The sequence below is a fragment of the Thermobia domestica genome, chromosome 8, assembly GCF_964235325.1.
Source record: "Thermobia domestica chromosome 8, izTheDome1.hap1.1, whole genome shotgun sequence".
NCBI lineage: Eukaryota > Metazoa > Arthropoda > Insecta > Zygentoma > Lepismatidae > Thermobia > Thermobia domestica.
Genome location: NC_137461.1, coordinates 5,374,265 through 5,398,652, shown reverse-complemented (window position 1 = coordinate 5,398,652; position 24,388 = coordinate 5,374,265). Strand labels below are relative to the sequence as shown.

Here is a 24,388-nt window from a genome sequence, read left to right as displayed (position 1 = left end):
ACATGCGTATGGAGACAGGACGAGGGTATAGGTTCACGATCGTTGCCTAGTTACCCTTTTATGTAGGTCGTTGTCCGCAGCACTAGAGCAACGAAATTTTACTTCATCCTGGCTGACTCCAGCTTGTTTCCTCTCCGGGACACTGAAATTAAAAGGAAAAAAAACCTGAAGCCCTGTGAGTGCGTTCTGATGTCTGCGTACGAACCTCCCTAGAATTCATAGAATGGATTACCCCAAACCAATACCAACGATGTTTCGTAGCGCCACCCGAAAAGAACCGAACCAAACCGACTGGAAACCGAGTTGCTCGAATGCTGCTGCAGAAATATTTTCGGGAAAGAGAGGGAAACAAGTAACTGTCGGTTCCGGGAAACGCACAAAATCATTCATGTTAACGCGGACAAGTCTACGTTCCAGGCGCTAGTTTCAGTCCTCGCTTCTGCATTACGTTTGAAAGGTAAGTGAATTTAATTAATTTCCAATGTTTATTTCATATTTTACATAAATAATAGAAAACTGGATGATTTACCATATTAATCGATATGATTATGTGTGTGTAGTGTTGGAGTAATATGGAAAGTGACTGAACGTAATTCGTAGGCGGGACTTACGTTATTTTTATTATTGACGAAAGAGCTATGTTTTTCTAGATCACGTGCTGACATGAATGGATAGCAAGAAAGGAATATATTTTCCTTACAGCTGTAGTGCGTAACATATGAAATATTCAACATGTTTTCCGTTCTGTATTGCAGTTTAGAATTGATTCGGCCATCTGTTTATTCTCAATTGCATTATTGATATTGTGATACGCATTACATTTACGCTTCTATACAATTATAAATTTTAACATATGAGGAATATATTTTAACATAACTCGTATTTCAAGAGTATTTTTTTTTAAAGTATAATTGTTGAACAGAAAGTAAAATAACGTTCTAAAGTTGATTGAAAAAAAATACATAACCTCCCAGTGCATGTTAAGTTTAAGAGCACAAGCATGAAAAATGTACACAGGTAAAATTTTTGTAGTCGATATCAAATGTCGTATTTATGATATAGGAAACTAATTCATTAAATGTAAATCTACGAAATATCTCACAGCCAGTGGCGTATTTAGGATTTTGTTTCGGAGGGGCTATGCACAACACGAATATGAATAAGCACTTATATTTTTCCTTTTGCGTGTCGACAAATTTTAATGAAGTTAATTTTCCTTCCTTTAATATTTGTATAATGACTCTTCCAGGCATGAGAAATAAAAACATTGAGTGAAAGTGAGGAAGGGGCAGAAATAACTAAATGGAATGAAATTTGACATATACAATATTATTTCTGAACAAAGAACATAAGAAAAATGGAAAGTTAAATGTAATTCTTAGAAATGGTAAGAAGGATTATTGTTGTACCTGGAATGCGAAAAGCTAACAAATTTATTTCCGGGGGGGGGGGACTTGAACACGATAACCCCTATATACGCCACTGCTTACAGCATTATTGAATAATAGAGAGCGTCCAGTACGCAGAATGATTTTTTTAAAAAATAAAATTCTTCCAGTAATTATCGCCATATCCTCTTGCTAAACATTTGCATTGGGCAATATGACATTACTTCCATGTGGCACAGATTAATTTGAAATGGAGAACCTCAACATGTCTATAAAATAGCCGTAGCCATGACCAGGTGAATAAAATTCGATCATCAACGCAAAATAATAAAAGACACGTGTATATCCTGAGATGATTAATAACACTAAAACTATAAACATCTGTTAAACAGATTTTGAGTGATGCCACCATAAATGCTGATTAAGTTTATAATATTTAGATTACAGGATAGTAATGCTGCAAATGATGAACGTCTTAAAATATCAAATAATTCTTTCGAAAAAAGTGGATACTTTCAAATATCTAGGATAAATTTTTAACAGACCAAAACCATATTCATGAAGAAATTAACTGTTGATTACAGGATCGTGTTATTATTCAGTTGAAAATCTTCTGTCGTCGCTAATTTTGTCGAGGGATTTGAAGCTTAAAATATATAAAACGATAATGATGCCTATTGACCTGTATGGTTACGAAACGTGGTCGCTTATTTAGAAGGAAGAACGTAAGAATATCCCGATTCGAATATTCGGTCCAAAGAGGAACGGGAATGGGGAATGGCGGGAACTTCATAATGAAGAACTACATAATTTGTACGGTTTACCAAACATTGACGGTTTACCATTCGAACGTTTATTTTTATAGCATATATTGGTTGCCAATAAGCTTGAATACACGGCATTTCATTCCAACCAGTCCCGCCACACAAACTATTGAATCGAAAGGGGCACTTTTCCACGTATCTCATATAACTATGTACCCTGCCGACGAGACAATTGTCAAGAGGTTCGCATTTGTGTTTGTGTGTGTGTGTGTATGTGTATGTGTATGTGTGTGTGTGTGTGTGTGTGTGTGTGTGTGTGTGTGTTTAGTTCCTTAAAATTTATAATTTTATACTTTTTCAGTTATGGTATAGACTTCAAACTTGGTATACGCATGTATCTTAAGTGTCTTCACTACAGCGAAATTAAACTACCGCTAATTTTAGTTTTTCTGTGATATCTTCAAAACAAATAAAAATCTTCGAAAAGCAAAACGTAGTGAACTAGATAATACGATTTTGCATGTGATACCTTTGCCATAATTCGCCTATCTGCTTTTGGTATGCCGCTATTTACAGAATCCGAAAAAAAAATGCTAAATCTATCTACAGTTGCAAATCGAAAGCAGATAGATGAGTTGTGATAATGGTATCACATGCAAAATCGTATTGTTTAGTTCACTACGTTTCTGCTTTTCGAATATTTTTATTTGGTTTGGAGATATTACAGAAAAACTCTAAAATTAGCGGTAGCTTAATTTCGCTGTAGTGAAGACCCTTAACGAGGGTCATAAAAGGGGAGATTTTTTGCAATCATTTCCGGTTTGAAGCAGACACTGTTGTCGCGAGACAAAATATATTGTCTCGCCTGGACACTGTATCGTGGAAATGATGTCCAATGTTTCTTCCAGACTTTTTGTGGGGGGAAGGGACACTGCCCCCTCGGAGCTCTCAGAGTGCCCCCGGAGGAGACCAAAATAATACGTTTATAATACAATAATAAATAGAATATTATCTTCAGTGCTCCCCGGAATACTAAGTGTATCCCCCGGAACATTGTTTCTGAAAGAAATACTGGTGATGCCGCTGTTTTTAATTCCTTCAGTATCGTCTCGAAGTTTCACACGAACATACTGCCTCGTTTCGAGACCATCTCAACAGTTGCGGTATAAATATATCATTTCCCTCTACGTAACGAGAATATTTTGTTCGCGTAATACGAACAGAAACTACTTTGCTAATGCGAAGCAATGGAGATAAGAAAAAATACAAGAAAAAAAGATTTGGTCGGGAATAGAACCCAGACCTGCTACTTAAAAAGCGGACACGTTACCTATGAGCAAAGCTAGTACGTTGATTTATGGTTGCTCTATTATGCTTAATGTAGCACATAACAAGGTAGATCAAGCCAATTTAACAACATGGCAACTTTGCATTCAAGATGGCGACTTCTCCAATGATTTGTCTCTTCACTTAAACTACACTTCATCCTTAATAATATAGCAAAACGTAACTGTCCTACCGTGAGCACAACTTACAATTTTCATGGTTACAAACTGTTGAACCGCCATCTTGAATCGAAGATGACGACTTTCCAACATGTCCGATTTTTTCCCTTACTTAGGCTGTAAGCTACACATTTGAACGCAATTTCGTGTTTCCACCATATCTGCAAGTTGTCTAGAATTAGACGTACCCTTAAAACATTCCTAGCACTTTCTTACCCCGAAGATGACTATTTTTTTCAGCTTAAGCACGCATTCGAAAACTACGCATCAGAATAAATAACAGCTCGATATTTGGACGTTCCAGCTATAGCCATTACAAATTTCACATTTTCTTGTTTGTGCCACCAAACGAAAACGAATTTTAATGCTAACATTTTTCTAGCACAAATTACGTTACTATCTTCACTGCCTGACAAAAGATGATGTTTCTGTGTGTGCAAGTACCGTATACACCAGCATTTTGAAACGACGAAAAATTTCGACACTTCATTTACATGGAAAAAATGTCGGCTTTTTCATGATATCGGAATTTTCCCGTTACTCGCATCACATGATGAACATGTATGCGAAATTTGGTGTTCGCATGTTTTGGGGAAGTATACAAACAATTAAATGTGATTGCGACTTTAGAGGTATATAATAATTATCTACATTTAGTATCTGTTTCTAATTAATATATAGAGGTAACCAAAAAAGTTCTGTCGCTTCTTCACCCCCACCTTCGAACATCGATATGTCACCTAAGACGTACCGTACCTCAAGGATCAAAGATAGTCCCCATCAGCATCGACGTCTTTCTGCCAACGTTCTGAATGACTATGGATTCCATCGCGGTAGAACTTGGTGGGCCGTGAAGCGAAGAAGGTATAAGTGAATTTTCCACATTTACTAGGGAGTAGGAATTTGAACTGGCTTCCTCTAAGGCAGAGTTTCCCAATCTGGTGGTCGCGAAGATAAGCGGAATAGATAAATATAATTAGTATCTAATACTGGAAAATATTTTTAAATACTATTTTGAATTTTGCTCTGAGAGTCATGTTTTTATTTTTACATATACTGTTAAGAACAACAATAAAAAACAATTTAAATGAAAGAAGTAAGATATGAAACTAATGAGAACTGCATATTTAAACACCAGCAAAATACAAACGCAACAAAACCTGCATATTGAAATACAATTAAGATTAAAAACACTAATCCCGATTGGGGGCCGCGGTGGCTCAGTGGTAGAGAGTTCAGCTCTCGTGCGTGGGGTCCCTGGTTCGATCCCTGCTCAAGTCAACTGAACCTTGCGGTGGACAAACACCGTGTGAATGGGTTTGGTCGGGGTTCTGCGGTTTCCTCCCACTTCCTTCATTCCACCACTGTTCGTGATTGCTGCCTCAAGATCTTCATTTTGTACATGTGTTGGTCTTCCTGGTGCGTCTTCGAGTGTTTCGTCACCGTCCTTAAACTTGTTAAACCACCGCTGCACTGTGAGCGTAGTCACGACACCTTCTTCATAGGCCTGGCATATCTTCCGTCCCACTGCAGCGGCGTTTGACCCCAGTTTGAACTCGTACAGCAATTACGCCATTATGACGCTTTGTAAAGGTCACTCTGTCCTTACACAAATTCACAGTGTAACTGAACTGCCGCAGCCAGGTAGTATGCTGAATATACTCACACCAACAACTGACCTTCGCCTTATCTCTATTCGCATTCAACTCATGGTATAGGGCAATTGAACACGGACTACCAGAAAAAGCGACAGAACTTTCTTGGTTACCTTTATAGTAAATGGCTTAGTTAAAAATACCTCTTACTTAAGAATCAATATTCCCACTGACTTTATTTGTTTAAATCTCCTTCAAATAACGACAATCTCACGAGATATAGAGACGATCAGGTCATGGCTTCAAGGCGAACAACACAATTATTTGGTTTACTTAATTTCCCCCCAAAACCATGGTGGCCTTGTACAAAAACTGATTTAATCAACTTAATTACGCAAAGAAAGACATATTTCAATATTTCACGTTTTCTAAAAAAGACATGTGTATTTTTTTTTTAAATATATCTCAATGTTATTACTGTGGTTATACGTAAATATGCTCCAATTATTGGAATAGCGTATAATTTGTATGGACTTATTATACATACCTGTAGATAACGTGGGTTTGCTTAGCAGATAACAATAATAAGGATTTTTATATGATTTCAAACTTCGAAAGTATACTTGATCTTCGCTTCTACCACAGGTAAACAAATATTTCACTTTGGAATTTATATATATATTTTTTTTCTAAATTGTTCCACGTGATACTTTCACTAGTTGATACTAAATTCCTCAGCAAAAATGTTTGGGCATTAAATTCTAAATGTTTAACTGTATAACAGGGGGGGGGGATCGCTCAATGGTAGAGCGCTTACGTCTGCTGCCCGAGGTCCCTGGCTCAGTGTTGCCAGATCAATCAGTTGGGAAACAGGAGATTCGAAGATAAAAAACAGGAGAAAGCAGTAGACACTTACAATGGTGGCGTTTGAATGTAAATCCGGGGGAGAGCGAATAAAAATTGCCATTATTAAGGGGGCAGTAGTCGAAACAAGCAGTCCAGAATTCATTTCCGATTAACTACGTTGAGCAAATAAAAGGGAAAGTCCCGATTTATATTAATATTATTTGATACACACGTGTGTGAAGTAAAACGTAGTGAAGAGCAAAGTGGAGTGGGAAAATGCCATTTCATGCACTTAGCGATAACGTAGCTATATGGCACGGTCGCACGTGGTCGTGGCGTAAGACGATTTCTTGCTGACGATCGTGGAGAAATGATCCAAGCCACAATTCCAACCCAAGTCCCAATCTAAACAACACTTACTTGTAAAACTTACAGAAAGTCAGAATATAGACGAATCTTATAGAAAATGACGTACAGTTGTATTCTTTGGATTCATATTATATACAATAAAGCTCTATAACTATATGTTCTACAGAGCTTTGTGTACTATAACAAAGAAATTTCGTCTTTTTATGTGAGGAAACATTGAAAATTCAATATTAATAATAAGATATTTCTTCAACTCCTCGAAGTAAGGAAAAAGCAGGAGATTGTTCACTTTTCATTTTCTTTCGCAGTAGATCAGTAGAACGTAGAAAAAGCAGATCTCCTGCAAAATCAGTAGATCTGGCAACACTGCCCTGGCTCTATCTCTGGCAAAGTAAGCTTGTGTTGACGGCGTGTATACGTCGGTTTTCTCAGGGTACTCCCGTTTCCTCCCACAGCTTCGCAGGGGCGGAACCAGAACAGACTTCTGGGGGGGGCAGTGGGTTGTAATACTGCTACTTAGAGCTACTTTTAAGAGCTCCAAACTCTGAATTGGGTTTTATTTATATATAAAATAAAAGTTTCCTCTTCTGGGGGGGGGGGCGATCGCCCACCCCACCCCCTGGATCCGCCACTGCATCTTCCATCATCATTCACTTGCCGAAATCATCTTTCTCCCTTAGCCTAAATCGTCGGACGTTAAATAGTTAAGTGAACACAGCTGGGATTTCCTGAAAATAATGTCTTGTGAATCATCGACTACACTTATAAATTAATTAAGAATTATCCAAACAATTCTGGTTCCCTTGAATTCCAAGTGTGTCCAGCACTAGAACTTGTATTTAAAACAAAATAACTTTCGTTTCATAGTGTGAAACCACGCTAGACTTCCAAATTATGCGAATTAAATATTCAAAATTAAAGCAATACATCTATAACTATCGGCTACAATAACGGAATAAAACCAAGGATAGATTCTGTTCCTGGAACGCTGAATCTATGTCGAAAAACTATCACTTGCCATCCGTTACTGGTTTTGTTCTATGGTGATAAACATTGAAACACGCAAATCATTGATTTCAGCTACTTCCGATTTGAATTTGAGCTCCAATGGGAAAATAGAACCTAGTCTTGAGAGAGGCCGAGTTGATGGGAAAAAAAATCGACACCTATTACAGTTTTTGCTTTATGAAAACAAGTTTTGAAAACAGAACTGCTAGTACATTCAACCACTTCCGGTTTCGATATAGTGTTCCGGGTTGTTGTGATATATTATATATATATCAGCACAGAGACCTATATATACACTTGACATGCTGTATCATTTGCAAAGAAACATTTACCGCTATCTATTATCATTTCTGTTCTATGGCTATAAACATTCAAAGCGGAAATTGTTGATTTGAACCACTTCCGGTTTGAATAGAGGGTTAATAGAAGCGATGGAACCTATTCTTTGGACGATGAATCGACTGCAAAAGAACCGCTTCTCTATATTTCTTACTATTTTTGCTCTGGGATGACAGACAGACGGACGGACCAAGTGGTTCTATAAAACAACCGACATTTATGCATAACATAGTTTGGAACTTAAAAAAAAAAATGTGTTTGTCTCTTAAAATTTGACTCGATCTTCTTTATGAATTCTGTCGTCATTATAATAAGCTTACACCAGTCATGGAGTTCCTCGCAGGAATGGTCACAAGATAATAACCCAAGTCTGAGTCAAACCACAGACTCATAACTAATAATACAAGTAATAACGATAATAAAAAAAACGGAGAGAACAACCACAAAATACATGTTGCATGACCTTCAGTTAGCATGGCGTTCCACGTGCGAAGCTTTTCCCGACTTGACAAAATGCAAATGGTACAGCAGTGCATGCCCTCAGGATTTTTGGATATGACCTTGTATGTAACAGACAACGTTTCATGAGGGAACGTTATTTAATTTTTTTTTTTTTTTTGTTAACACACTTTTTTATTATTATTTTGACAATTGATGAATGTATGGGAAAGGTTGCATCTTCCATTTTTTTTCTTCTAAGATTTAAAGTTCTCAAAGAAGGTATCATTAGCTTATCACAGTAGTAAAACACATATCATTAGAATGTCATTAGTTTACTATTTGTACGAAGGTTACGGGTCTCTGAAAATATTGAGTTAGTAAAAGATAAATATTATATGAATTCCTGCATCTATAGAGTGTAAAAAAACATCGGAACCAGGTCTAAAATGGGTCTGGATCCGAATCCCATCTGAATCTAAAATTCGGATCTCGAATTCAAATCTGAGACCAGGGCCGCCCCGAGGCAATTTGCCGCCTCCCCTTTTCTCCAGAAAGATCATATCTTAAATGCCACAATTTTAAGTATGCTGCCCTATCATGAACAGCAAAGGGGAGGGAAGGTACATTCGCACTGAGAAGGGTGTTAATGCAATCTCGTTGTGTCTGTTTTTTTTCTTTCTTTAAATATTAATCTATTATGATAGTGAGACATAAAGCAAACACACCTGCAGAGGAAAAATGGTAATCCTTTTTTACAGAATTCAATATCAACCTTCAATCTCAATATATCAGTTTACAATTCCAGTGCAACTAGCTCTTGTATCTTTATTTCTTGATTTTCCTTCTACATCTGCTATTTTTTTTTAAAAAAAATACCTGTTTCCATCTTCGATGATAAGGAACTTGTTTGTGACAAAGACAAGAGTAATTTTCATATCAAAACTGTGATAACTAACTAAATGGAACAGGTGTTCGCCACTGTTCGAGAATCGAGTTCTTGTATTTGACAACAATCAAGCAATTCATGCTGGGATTTGTTTGACCAGTTTTGCTTTACCACTGTCCAGGCAACCTCATACTAATGCGACCTAAACATGATTTATGAATGTAGTATTCAAATAGGTCGGCTTAATATGCTTAACTACCGTCATCATGAAGTCTATTTCCAATAATAAATATTTATTTTAAATAACAGGATATAGTTAAGACAGATTTTGCCGGCCCGTGCAAATGCACGTGTTGCACAGATGATAAAGACGGCCCTGACATCTTGATGTCAATTTCGAATATATATTTATGTTTATAATTTGAAACTTGAATGTAGATTCGAACCCGTCTTTAAGGTAAAGACAGAATTTTTTAGATCCAAAAGAGAGGTATCCACATTCACGTGCGCTATTAGTTAATTATTCTCAGCACTCGTACTATAATTTATTGAGCTATCATGTAAATATACAGGGTGTTTGAAAACAACACCAACAACAACGTTTGGGAGGTGATTTCTGACACCAAGATATATATATATATATATATATATATATATATATATATATATATATATATATATATATATATATATATATATATATATATATATATATATATATATATATATATATATATAGACCAACCTAGGTGTAGAAATTCGTCATTTCGGAATTATAGGCTGCCATAAACATGAAAAAATGAACTTTAAAGGTCCATAGCTCCAATATTATAGGATCTACCGTAGTCGAGTCAAGATTTTCCTTAGGAACTAATATGTGCCCTATCCATATATCCATGTTCCAGAGTCCTGCGGTACTTCCGCAACAATTCTTATAGAGGTAGTTGGTGAGTACTTCAAATTATATACCCATAGTCAAACTCCCTCGGTCAGTCAATTTCATTTATATATTTATCAAATTATGGATTGTCTTTTGCGTTGAACTTTTCATTTCTAGGGTGCACGGTGGCTCAGTGGTAGACCGCTTATCCCTGTTGAGTGGGGTCCTTGGTTCGATTCCAGGTGAACAACATCGTGTCTGTGGGGGTTTGTCCGGGTATTTCCGTTTCCTTCCACTTTCTCATTCCACCAATTCTTCCATCATCATTCACTTGCAATAAATCTACGTCTCATTTAGTCTATAGCGTATAATAATGGGATCTTAAACTGAAACATTTCAGTTTATTTTCATTTCTATAACTTTACTTGCGTTTTATGTGAATTTATTTTTATTTTATTTATTTATTTATTTATTTATTTATTTTTTTGTTACCAGATCTAATATTTCGTGTGTTAACATTCACATATAGTTTAACTCTAAAACAGATGATAATTCAGATGATGATAAAACTAGAAAAACATAAACCACTACAAAATAAATCAAAATTCACAATGCCAAATATTTCACTACCGAGTTGAGTTTGAGTTTATCGTCCCTTTCAACAGCGAGGCTATATGAGACGGGACCTACTGATTAACCTGGAATCCGAACCAAGTTAGTTCACGCCAGGAATCGAACCCAGGTCTCCCAAGCCAAAGGCGCGTACGGTAACCGCTTAGCCACGAAGGAGCTCAGATATTTTACTACCGAAGAGACGGCATAACTGTCTTCAGAAGACTGAGGTGGAAAAAAATTAATGCCTGAAAATAGGTAAATATATTTTCCAGGGGTCGTTGTTCTCTTGACATTCTCCCTCACCCCTAGCTCCAGGTATTCCAAGGTAATTTAGGCTTCTACCGATTAGTAACATGAATTCCCATATTTTAAAGTACATCTTCTTGTGTATGCTTTCTATTTGAATTTTCCTTCTGCCGTTCATCAAAAGCCATCAATTAATAACAGTCGCAAAAACTATTTATGTACAGCATTTCCTGCATGAGTACCACATGTGTTTTTCCCCATGAAGAAATGTCATATGAAGTTGGTTTCAAACTGCGTGACACGAGGCGGGGTAATACCCTCTTCTTTTCCTCAACACAAACTACTTTTTGTACTAATCTTTAAAAAAAAATGTATTTCTCTTAAATGACGTAATTATTTACACGTGTCCAAGTAAGGAAAATCAAGTGCGAAATTAATATTAGCAAAACTTCAGGTACGGTCAACTGGATAGCTCTCTGTTCCCAAGTTCGTTTGACGTGCGGCTCTTTGTTTCAATGGTTCGAATACTCGTTTAGCTTCCGGCTTAGATGACTTCAGTATTGAAATTGACGTAACCAATTATGGCGCTCTACCGTAGTTACGTATATGAATACCATACAAGACTTGGGTTCAAGCAGGGGCGTCATTTAGGAGGGGGCAGGAGGGGGAAATTGCCCCCCCTTGAGAGTTTGAGAAATGCATATACTTTAATCGATTATCTACTAATACACTAGCACAAAGCGCGAAGGTCTTATGTCGGTGGTGCTCTTACACCCCCCCCAAGCGAAGTCTGAAATGACGCCCCTGGGTTCAAGTCCCGGTGGGACTTCGGATGGGTCATATTCCACGGGAAGATATAAACTCACTGTTGCACAATCTCGTTTTGAAAAACGGGGCACAGTGGCTCAGTGGTAGAGCGTGGTTCAATCAGTAGCCAAATAAGTTTATAGTGGACAAGATCGTGTCCGTGCGTTTTCCCGGGGTACTTCCATTTCCTTCCACATTCTCATTCCACCGATTCTTCGTTGATCGATAGGCTAAAGGGCATAATCTTGGGACGCTAAACTGAAAGATTTCATTTCATTTTATTTTTTCGTTTTGAAAAAGCAATCAATTGAAATCAATCCTTTCCCCGGTTGATCTAGAAGCTGTTTCTGTACTGACAATGGTCATATTTTATAAATTACAAATTAGCAATTTTATTTGTGTTTCCCAAGTTCCAATAATTGTTCAAAATTATCTTAAATGGATTAATAGTCTTCGACAAATAATGAATTTAGTCCACCGGGAGAAGGTTTCAAATAGGTAGTCGGTCTCCAAAACGGTTTCATGTCCTCCCGCAAATCTAGTTCTGTTGTGCATTTATTAATCGTGTTTAATACATATCACCATCCAGGGGCGGATAGGTTCTCCGGGATACCGGGAGAATCCCGGTAAGCCCTCCGCTAACAATAAATTAATGAGGCCCAGTATGGAATCATACTTTAAATAATGAAGTATTAATATTCTTGTGAATGAGTTGTGGGGAATCGGAGGACCGTGTACTGCAATGCACTCGGGCCCCGGCTGTAGTATCTATCCGCCCCTGTCACCATCATCATCATAAGTATTCTGCCATTATTGGCAGGTCGCTTGCTGCAACTAGAAGCTTCCGCGCTCCACGGTCTTCCGCTAACCTCTTCGTCTTCACCTACGATTCTTCTGTTATGATACCGTCCATTTCTTGTAGTCTTCTTCACCCCCTCCCTCTCTTTCCTGCCACCATATCCTCTACCACCTCTCTCATGATGGAGTTCCTCCTTAGTCAATGTCCCAACCAATTTTCTTTCTCTTCTTAATAATATCTAAAATTGATCTTTTCTCTATCACCATTTCTAACACTCTCTCATTCGTTTTGTGCTTGACTCAACTAATTCTCTCCATTCTTCTTCACACCCACATTTCGAAAGTTTTCAGTCATTTTTAATAATTTTTGCGTATGTTCATGTTTCTGTCCTATACAGTACAATACTTCATACGAAGCATTTTATGAGTCTTTTTCTAAAGTCTTTATTCAAGGTCCCACAAAATAATATTTTCTTCCTCCTAAAGGCTTCTTTCGCCATTCCTATTCTTGCTTTTATTTCACGTTCACACTTCATAGCATTACCAATAATACTACCCAGGTATCGAAAACTAGTCAACTGTTCTATTTTCTCCCCTCCTACTTCTATATTTAATAGCGACCTCTTCATTCCACGGAAGAAAAGAATTTTATAATAGAATGTTATAGCAGAAAAAGAAATAAAAGCACCGTTAAATAATTAAAATTAATAAATCCACGTTACTACTCTCACTCGTACAACTGGATACATACAGTCATAATAGTATCTGAAATTGTGTTTAATCCTTTTTTTTTTTTTTTTGAGTTCTTGACTTTATTAACTATTCGTACCCAGGGCTAAAAGTGAATCTGAAAAGGTAGGGGGACGCATGACGACACGTTATCCACTATACCTATCTTGTCTATCCGTAGGTGTTCTTCCATGAAAAAAAATCTTTTCGATTAATTTTTACACCCCCTCAAACATATTCATATAGATTTTTACCCCCTCCCAAATATTTCAATGACGCAGTTTGCGTCATAGCCCCCCTTTGTGAGCACCCCTGTTTTTAGAAAGTTAAAGGACACCACAGATATTTTCAGGAAGTATGGGGATGACGTCCCCCCGCGTGCCCCCGCACTTTTACCCTTGTTCAAACCCAGTTAAACAAATGAACTTTTTTTTTTTTTAATTTTTGCCATTGGAAATGTTATTTTTTTCTTTTCTCATGTATAGTTTTATGATTCTGATTCTGTTTTCAAAAAACTATCAAGACTCATTTTTCAATAAGGTTGCATATTGAAATGATGTTTTTTTAAAAATAGTTTAACGTCCCACGATTGTATATCCTTTAGGCTGAAGGATATGGATCATTGACGGAAATGAATGATTGTGAATTTCATTTTGTGTGCTCTTCCACCTGGAATCGAAGCCAGGATCACATGCACTAAACGCACTCACGGTAGCCACTAGACCATTCTCAACCTTTTTTCACTAACGACATACTTCACTACATTCATTACATCGTGATACACTTTTTTAATATATTATTATTATTATTAATAATAATAATAATAATAATAATAATAATAATAATAATAATAATAATAATAATAATATCAATTATAATAGTGAAACCAATTAATTTTTATAATTATTCTATATAGCACTGGAGCTCCTCCATGGCTAAGCGGTTAGCGTACGTGCCTTTGGCGTGGGAGACCCAGGTCCTATTCCCAGCGGGAGCTCATATGGTTCGGATTCCACGTTAATCAGTAGGTCCACGTCTCATATAGCCTCGCTGCTGAACGGGACGTTAAACTCAAAATCAAGTCAAGTCTATAAAGCACTGAGCAATATTGCTACCTCTGGAGGTGTTGACTGATACAGTCTGTCTCGATTTTAACTAATTATTATTATTAAATTCTTCATGATTTTTAAATTCTAAAATTTAGCGACATATCTTAGGGAACTGCTTGAGATATCAATGTGTCGCGACACATCGGTTGAGAACCACTGTATTAAACTAGCGAGAAGAATTAGGTAGCATACTGTAAAGATAATAATAATATGTGTATAATACGTGTATTTAAGTAATATGATGAGTTATTAAATGTTTTCATATTTTCCCTGATATCCTGGTCAGTAACGCTGCCTTCCCCGCAAGTCTAGTGGCAGGTGCTTGAGCCTTTGGTGTATGTGGTCCCGAGTTCGATTTCTGCTGGGAGAGCCTTCGGAATTTTAACTGCCCTCGATGAGTTTATGTTTGTGTTTCTGTCTACTTTGCTAAGGCTTAAAAAACTGTACAAGGAAAGCTCGAAACGATCGGTTGATTTTTTCTTTTAAACAAAACGCTCGCGCTTTGTTACGCGGAGTCCCGGGTTCGATTCCCAGTGCGAGAGTACTGAAATTTTGAAATTTGAACGATCAAGGTAAAGGTAATGTTTTTTGCCGGAATGCCATTCTTTTACACACTAAAAGCAAACGAAAGCCATCATTCAGAATATGAAAGCATTAGTTATTATTGTTGTTTCATTTAGTTGAGTGTATTTTTTCAGCACTGCGGCTATGAGAGATGTGGATCTACATTTTAAGATGGAACAGGCTTGTCAATCATACGATAATTTAAGCCTTAATGCTGTAATGATATACGATAATGCCTTTCAAATAATAGATGAATATACGATAATTTTAAAACGTACGCTTATTTGTGGTTTTAGAATGTGCAAATAAAATGTAGATGTGTATTAAATAATTATAAAACACACACACACTGAGGTTTCTAATAGGAATGGCCAAACCGGTTCCTCGTGGAACGGGTTTCCGGCTCTGAACGGATCCGGTTCTAGAAGATCCGGTTCGGAAACCGGCTTTTCAGATCCAGGTCTAGTTCCTCGCGGAACCAGTTCCGCCGGAACCGGAACTTTGTGGCCATTCCTACGCTAAACCCGAGCTGCTGGCCGGCTGTGAACAGTATGCTATATGAAATGATGGAAGCGACAGGCGGCGGCCGCTTGTCTCATTGTGCTAAACAAACTGGGTAACTGTCAAACTCATTGGCTAAACAAGCAGACTGGCAAATTCATTTGGCTAAACACAACTGGTAGACCAAAACTTTTTTCTGGGCGGGAAGGGCACAAGTGAGTGATCCTCTTTGCAGTGTTTTGAAGGTGAACTTTGTGCCTCTTTTACGGGTCTGGGAGCGTTCGGATCAAGGTCTGGAACCAGTTCCTAAGATCCGGCTCTGGAACTGGGTTTTCGGATCCAGGTGTGGAACCTGTTCCTAAGATTCGATTCTGGAACCGGTTTTCGGATCCAGGTCTGGAACCGGTTCTGAAAACTGGGTCTTCAGGAATAGGAACTTTGTGGCCATCTCTAGTTTTTAACAGTCATTCCAGATAAATTAATCAATAACAATTTGAGAATTGGCAAATGACAGCTCTACCTCCATTCTTTAAATTCAATTACGTTTACGAGGGACACGGTGACTCAATTGTAGAGCGCTTACCTTTGGTGCGTGGGGTTCCTGGTTCCATCCCCGCCCAAGTAAGTTTGTGGTGGATAGTATCGTACTCGCGGATTTTCTCGGGGTGCTCCACTTTCTCATTCCACCAATTCTTCCAGTATCATTCACTTCCTTTAATCATCTTCCTTAGCCTAACAGGCATAATCGTGGAACGTTAAACTCAAAGATTTCGTGCCATTCTTTTCTCTACTTTTACGTTGAATTAAGTTGAATTGATTTTGAGTTTAACGTCCCTTTCAGAGGCTGTATGAGATGGTACCTACTGATTAACGTGGAATCCGAACCACATGAACTCCCGCCGGAAATCGAATCCGAGTCCCGGATTATTACATGCGTAACGAATATATATATTGTAATATACGATAATTTTAAAGACGAAAATCAATAATTTTATTGTCTGAAGTTGGCAATTCTGAGGTGGAACCCGAACTAGTTTAATGATTACACCGAGAAACTTACTGCCTACATTGCTGTTTTGTTCACAACATAACTTACCAGTCAATAAATAGAAATGCATTTTGATTTTGATTTCATTTACAATTTAGCGTCCTTTTCAGCAGCGAGGCTATATGAGACATGGGCCTACAGCTTAACGTGAAATCCGAATCACATGAGCTCTCTCCGTGAATCAAACCCGGGTCTACCACCCCAAAGGCCCGTAGGCTAATCGTCTTTTGCCACGACGGAGCTCATGAATATAAATGTAATTAACAAAGAGAAGAAAATACACGTTTGTGTACGCGAGAGCAGAAGCGACATTGTGCTACCATATGTAACTCTTTTTGTCCCTTTTTTTATTTAAAAACTCCCTTTATCGTTACATCTTTTTTACATCAAAAGAAAAAACACAATTTTTATGCATGTTTTTCTCCCGTCTTGGTAATATTGTTTGCTTTCCGTGAGATTGAAAGGTTTCCGTATAACTACCACAAGTGAATTCTCCCCTTTTTATTGTCTCTAATTGTTTGCTGAGAGGTTGCAGTCGCTTGATTACAAAGGTTTTCTAAAAAGGCCCTGAAACGACATTATACTAATTATATCCACACAGGATAGCGGAAGACCAGGCCAAAGCTGTACGTCAAAAGCTATCTTCCGCTTTAGTTTCTATTACGTTGTAATAGGCTTAGTATATTTAACAGGAAAATGCATACGTTTAATTTTTTTACTTACAATGCAATAATTGGGTACTTTTTTACTCTCGATGCTACTAATGTGAGTTAACTGTCTTTGTTTGTTTAATGTATGATAAACTTATTTTTTTCTTGTCGCTCTCTATTTAAAAGGGTCAACATTAATTAAACCTTATCTATCGCCGGTTCGAATCCCACTCAGATCAATACTGCAATCGGTTGTAGTTGATTTCTATTACTTCCATTTTAGTAAAAAAGTTAAGGATAAAGATGTATACTTAAAGAGGGGGCGCGGTGGCTCAGTGGTAGAGCCACCTCCGGTGCTTGACGTCCTTGGTTTGATCCCAGCTAGCGCCGTGTGGACTTTGTGGTTGACAAACACCGTATTCGTGGGTTTTCTCGAGGTTCTCCAATTTCCTCCCACTTTCTTCATTCCACCATTTCATTCATCTTTCATCATCACCGTCTCCTTTAGCCTAACCGGCATATCCGTAGGACGTAAAACTCAAAGATTTCATTTCATTTTTTTAGACGCTTAAACGATCGCAGATAGTGTTCCCATGAGACGAGACATTCCTCGTGTCTCGTCTAGTCTAGTCTCGTAAACGAGACGAGACAGAACCCTTTGAGACGAAACACGAGACAAGACAGACTACTTGACTCGTTTTCGAGATTAGACACGAAAGTCTTGTGAAATGTCTCGTCTCGTCTCGTGTCTCGAAAATGCAAATAGTTTTTGAATTTGTTTAAAAATTTATTAGTTTCGAATTAATTATTTGCCTTCAAAATGTAACCCAGCGTTTATTACTTCAAATCACGAGTATCGTACAAAGAACAGGGAATACCTGAAGTTATTTTTTAAAAAATGATCTTACAAACAGCTGTAATTTCCAAAACGCTAAATGTTTTTTTTTTTCTTTAATCATTATCACACATCATTTGTATATGCACTGGTAATGTGCTGTACAGTTTCATACCTGTATACTTATAACATCTTTGTGTTATACTTAGCTTAATATAAGGAGTATTTAAGTGATCTTTATGTCTAGTATTATATGAATGGTTATTGTTACGGTAACCTAAACTGTCCTCATTTTCTTTAACATACTGAGAAAAATTCGTTCTCCGGACAGCGGCATATTGTACAAATATAAAGAATCCTCTTGTTTACTACAGAAATCAGTACGCAGCATACGTTATCTGTATGCTACATAGGCGCTGCCCTTAGATGTTACATCATGCCGTTGCAAAACAGTCTATGTTACCTTCGTCAGCTATATGTTATATACGTCCATTTGTATGTGAGATCCTGACCACCTATATTGTTTCATACGGAAAGTACGTATAGACGAAACACTTATACAAAAAGTATTATAAAGCATGCGTTTTCAGTTATAAGTCTGCTGTATGTTAAGTACAAAAACTACAAGATTTACAAATGTAACATACGATTTTACGTACGCTACATCAGTGTTCGAAGTGGAAAAAAAGCAGTATGATTTTAGTATGATTTTGACTCAACATACCGGCTATCTAAATATTGTCTTGATCACTGAAAAACCAGAGACAGTGTGTACTCATTACTGAAAAACCAGAGGCGGTATGGCATACCACCGCATACCGTCTTACTTCGACCACTGCGCCACATACAATTTTTTTCTCAGTGCATACATGACAACTATAAATATATAGAGAGGGAACTGTCATAATTAGTAAATCCTTAAAATATTATCTACAAGATACACTATCAGTTAAACCTTTTAATGGCTTCTCAATAAGGGCTATTTCTGGAGTTGAACTCGGGAGAACTGTTGAGAAAAGATGGTTTTCGTTGACTCGAAAGAAAACAAAAGAATTTTCTGAATTGAAGCCAGAACTATAGATCGTATTCTATTATTTTGATCTTTTTTCTTTCTTCTGTAAACTAAAGAAATAAACATGTAGCGATAGGACAATAAAAAAACATACAAAGTATAGGAATAGACAAAAGAAGCTTAGGAAGAGAGACTTAAAATGGATTTTTATGCCCGAAAGAAACTGAAAATAGGTTTCATCCGGAAGAAGAGGAAAAAAATGGAGAAACCTTCTCTCGAAGTGGAATAACGTGTTTTCAAGTCCTGTCCAATTCCTTTTCCTTTTCCGCCTGTTTTCTTCCCTTTGATCTGTGGGTGGGAAAAGAGAGGGAGATTGTATATAAAGTAGGAAATTCCATTGTCTTAAGGGGGGGGCTTTTAACCCTTTGAATCCTCTTACACTTATCGCTAGATACAACGCCTTCCTTGAAATCATCACCTAATTTACTTTTCCAAAAAATAGCCAACGGGTTATTCTCCATTTCCTTTTGTCTTATTTTTCTCTTCCTATCCCAGTAATTTTAATCAATGAAAATTTCTGGATGAATGAAGACTAAGGTTGATGACCCTTATCTGAACTACGGTTCATTTCTAGCTATATATAGTTAACATAAACACTTTCGGGGTGGTGGGTCACGGTTCGATTCTTGTTCAGTTCATGCTGTAAGGATCTGACATTGGGTTATATGTTCCAGAGGTGGTAATTTTGAAATTGGAGATCAATTGAGCTTACACAGACTCCGATTCGGTATTCTGAAAAGAACTTAAGCTCAGTAATCCCAATGAGGCTCATACTAGCTCAGACTCACACTCATAGGCGGATCCAGATGGGTGAAGGGTCGTTCGTCCCCTCCACCTAACGCTGCAAAACTCTGATAAGAGAAAAGGCTAAAAATATTTCACCCTACTCTCCTTGTCGATGAGCACGAACGAGTTCGGGCGAGTTTTCTTTGAAACTTGACTCCACTCGAACATGATATCTTTGAGCTCGACTCGAGAATTTGGCTCGAAATATTTCTTCCAACTCGACCTCCTCGTATTCGGGTCGAGTTTAGAGTCGAGTCGAGCCAAATCGAATCAAATCCTGTGTGTAGTTTCAAGTTCTCTTTTCAGGTATCCTACATAAGCAATATAATTATTATCAATGATACTACTACTACAACAACACCTTATTATTATTATTATTATTATTATTATTATTATTATTATTATTATTATTATTATTATTATTATTATTATTATTATTATTATTATTATTATTATAACACCGTGTATAAACATGAAAGATACGCGGTTTGTATCTTAATACTAAAAAACTAGTTGAAGCTGATCTCGGTCGTCGAGCAGTCTTCAGGAGGTAAGGATATCGTTCACGAGGTGCTGGGTTTGAGTTCCGAAGGAACAAGTATTCGGACTCGAGCCAAAAATTGTTAAAAGTTATAGGGCTCCAGCCACACATGTCCAAACTGTTCGGCCCTGGTTTAGGGTTGTCAACGGCTCGAGAGGCTCGGCTCACAGCTCATTCACTATCGAGCCGAACTGAAAAGTAAGGCGAGCCAACAGCTCACCCAACCGAGTCTGCTCGAGCCGATGGCTCACCTGAACCAAACCGAGATGATAGCTCACCCCAATTGAGCCGACTCGAGCCATGGGCTCAGTTGAGTCGGGTCGAACCGAACCGATGGGCTCGTTCTAACCAAGCCGACTCGAGCGATGACTCACCTGATCCGAGTCGAACCGAGTCGATGGCTCATTCCAACCGAGCTGGCTCGAGTTGTTCGCTTAGTTAAAACTAGCCAAGCCGATTGGCATCACTACTCGGGTTGGGCTTCTGGTTGGTCTGAATAATTCGAAATTACGGGTCTCACCCTTGATGGTAACAACTATAGTATATACTTATATTGGTGCTCACAACATTCGAGGCTTCTCGAAATAAAAATCTATTGTCGTCTCATTATCGATACGAGACGAGATGCAAGCAGTGTCCCCTCTCGAGAGCAACACTAAAGTATTCCACATTACTGCTTACATTGCTTATGATTTTCTCTTTCTAGTGTAATCAGGCCATGATTTCAAAACGAGTTAAAACGAGCTGCACCAGCGAGTCATTTATTACTCGCAACTCAACCTCAAAGCAGTGACTTTGCTGGGAACTGGGCTGGGGAAAATTACCTTTGACTCGACTCGTGTCCATTCCTACCTCTCCTTATGATTACCGCCATCCAGGAGTCCGACCTAGATCCACCCGTGCTCATTCAGGCTTGGAATCCTCAATAAGGCTCGTGCTAGCTCAACACATCTCTTATTTACTTCATTAGACTCACGCTTGCTAAAGGCTCGAGCTGCCTATCTCTAACGGGACCCAGGCTCGACTCCATATCGACTTGCAGAGCTGGTACTCAAGTATTGAGCTCAAGACTCGATTAAACCAGAGATCCAGGCTTGTGAGTTTTGACATCTCTATTGTGTTTACGAAGTTCTTTAGCTTGAGATTCATGCTTAATCGAAATAAAACTTTTGTAGCAATTGGAATGATACGATTGAGAATCGAAAGCTTCCTCGTGAATATATTTATAGCGCGCACGTTTGCCACAGGAGACCCGGAAGCGATGCCCGAAAGGAGCTCATGTAGTTCGGATATCGCGTTCGTAGATCCATGTCTCATATCGTCTTGACATTGAAAGGAAACGCTAAATTCAAATCCAACTAAAGAGCGCCAATTGACACTGTAGTATATGATGGGAAATGCTCGAAAATAAATTAAGCAATACCACAGCAAATAATAATAATAATAATAATAATAATAATAATAATAATAATAATAATAATAATAATAATAATAATAATAATAATAATAATAATAATAATAATTATTATTATTATTATTATTATTATTATTATTATTATTATTATTATTATTATTATTATTATTATTATTATTATTATTATTATTATTATTATTATTATTATTATTATATATTCGCATATAAAGAAATCATTTAGAATCACCAAATTTTGCACAGAGATGGATTCTTACCAGATCTAACAATGCACAAAGCCTTTTTTTAGTTTTTTGGCTCGCTGGGGGTGTGTGGACGATTTGTGAGAGAGTGAAAAATATATACGAAAACTTATGCACATTTCTCACAGTTTCTAAGAACCCTTTACCTGTATGGAACCCAAACTACGTTACGGTTGTTTTGACGTGATTTGATTTTGTGTTTAGCGTGCTTTTCAGCAACGAGGCTATGTGAGACGTAACCCTACAGTTTTAACGTGGAATTCGAATCACATGCGTTTCCGCCGGAAATCGAGCCCGGTATCTCCAATGGTTACTTTATGGTTGTGCGGGCTTACATAACACTATAGGATAAATACCGGGGAATGGAATAAGGATATATTTTTCTCTCTCTTATAAGTGTGGCTCTGAATTAAAACCTGGTAATAAGGCTTTTTTACAACTAGTAATACATATAATATAGTTAGAAAAGTTAAAACGATATTGGAAGTGTATAAATAAATAAGTTAAAATATTATTATAAGCATAGACACCGATTAAAAAAAAAAATCAATTTGTACTCTCGCTTCGATACTCATAAGATAAAGCACAACGTCTCATAATCTATTCTTATACAGGTATAACAGATCCAATACACAAGTGGTTCCGAATCTCTGAAGTTTCCCCTATGAGACGTGAAAGTCCCTGTAGCAGGTCGAGACTATTGAAATAAAATGAATTTTTTTTTTTTTAAAAAAGACACCATTATCTAATCTTTGTATTGAAGAAAACCCTAACATTGAGTTTCTTTTAACTGACTTAAGTGGAATACAATGTCGTGTCCATTTTTTTTCTCGGGTACTTCCGTTTCCTCCCACATTTAATTCCACCAATTCTTCCATTATCATTCACTTGCCTTAATCATCGTCCCCCTTAGCCTTACAGAGCATACACGTGGGACTTGAAAATGAAAGATTTCATTTCATTTCGTTTTTTGACCGACTTACAAAAGAGGTTCGTAGTTTGATCTGTATGTATGTATGTATATTTGTGATTATACAGACAACTATTGGTCAGATTTTCTTTTATACACATCAAATATTTAAAAAAAAAAACAAAAATTAATTAACTATTTAAAAAATAAAAATTACTCTAGCAAAGCCTGACGAAGAAAAACTTATCCTAAAATATACGGCAACCTGATAATTAGCAAAGTAAAGTGGGTTGCTTACAACCAAGGAGTTACGAACATGTTTTGTGGCCAGCTTTCTTTAAATAGTCTAACATTTGAAGTGCTTAGAGAACAAAGTTGTTATGTAACATATTGAGTACGATAAAAAAAATTGGCTTCTACAACTTTTTCCGTTAACATACCGGCTTCATCGTTTCTAAATCTCTGCACACAGACAAGGAATCACTAAATAATGTGTTACGTAGCATAATTAACATATAACACGTGCATGAACCGCCAATCTTCTAAGCGCATCATTAGTTTGGTATGGTTATTTAGGTTTTTATCAATGTTATTACTGCCTACATGCTATTGTTAATCAATTTTTGCAAAAACACCACCCAGACACACTAAAAAGCAATAAATAAATGCTTTTAAAAATATGGATCAACTTCAAAAAACCACTAACAATACATAATAATAAAATGATTAGAAGCGGAAAATAAATTATTAATATTATTTATTAAAAAAATTGAAGTCATACCAAGCCAAACATATAAATGCCTCTTAAGATTACCATCTAAATAATTTTAAAATGGACTGTAATTTATTGCAGCTGGCACGATCTCAAAAATTTTTTATAGGTAGTAGTAATAAATTATTTTCTGCTTTTAAGTACTTTATTATTATTATTATTATTATTATTATTATTATTATTATTATTATTATTATTATTATTATTATTATTATTATTATTATTGGCTGTAAAGTATCTATAAACGATCGAAATTAGAACCTTTTATCTATCGTTTTATATGTGAAATCTTGGTAATAGGTACAACTTTATTATATGTACTTGAGCTACGCTTCACACATAAGAAGAATCATTGTATATTATATGGATAAGTAATTAAAGGACATCCTAAGGGTGATATCATCATCATCATAAGTGTTCTGTCATTTTATTGGCAGGCCACTTGCCGCAACTGAGAAGTGTTCCACGGTCTTCAGCTAATCTCTTTGTCTTCAAATATGACTTTTCTGTTATGATATCGCCCTTTAATTGTACCCTCCTTCGCCCCTCCCTCTCTTTCCTGCCACCATATCCTCTAGTACACGTCTCTCGTGATACAGTTCCTCAGCCAATGTCCCAACCAGTTTCTCTTCCTCTTCTTAATAATATCTAATACTGTTCTTTTCTCCCGCCACCGTTTCTAAGACCCTGGCTACAATGTAAGACCGATA

The 24,388-nt window shown here is 37.0% G+C and overlaps 1 protein-coding gene across 1 annotated transcript in view; it reads left to right on the top strand.

Moving 5' to 3' along the window:
* The first annotated feature begins 345 nt into the window (after nucleotides 1-345).
* LOC145691537 (protein unc-93 homolog A-like) overlaps nucleotides 346-24,388 on the top strand; it is a 274,095-nt gene continuing 250,052 nt past the window's right edge. Inside the window, exon 1 of the mRNA XM_081766948.1 lies at nucleotides 346-457. The gene's annotated coding sequence lies outside the window, so the exon portion shown is untranslated. The remainder of the gene's footprint in view (nucleotides 458-24,388) is intronic.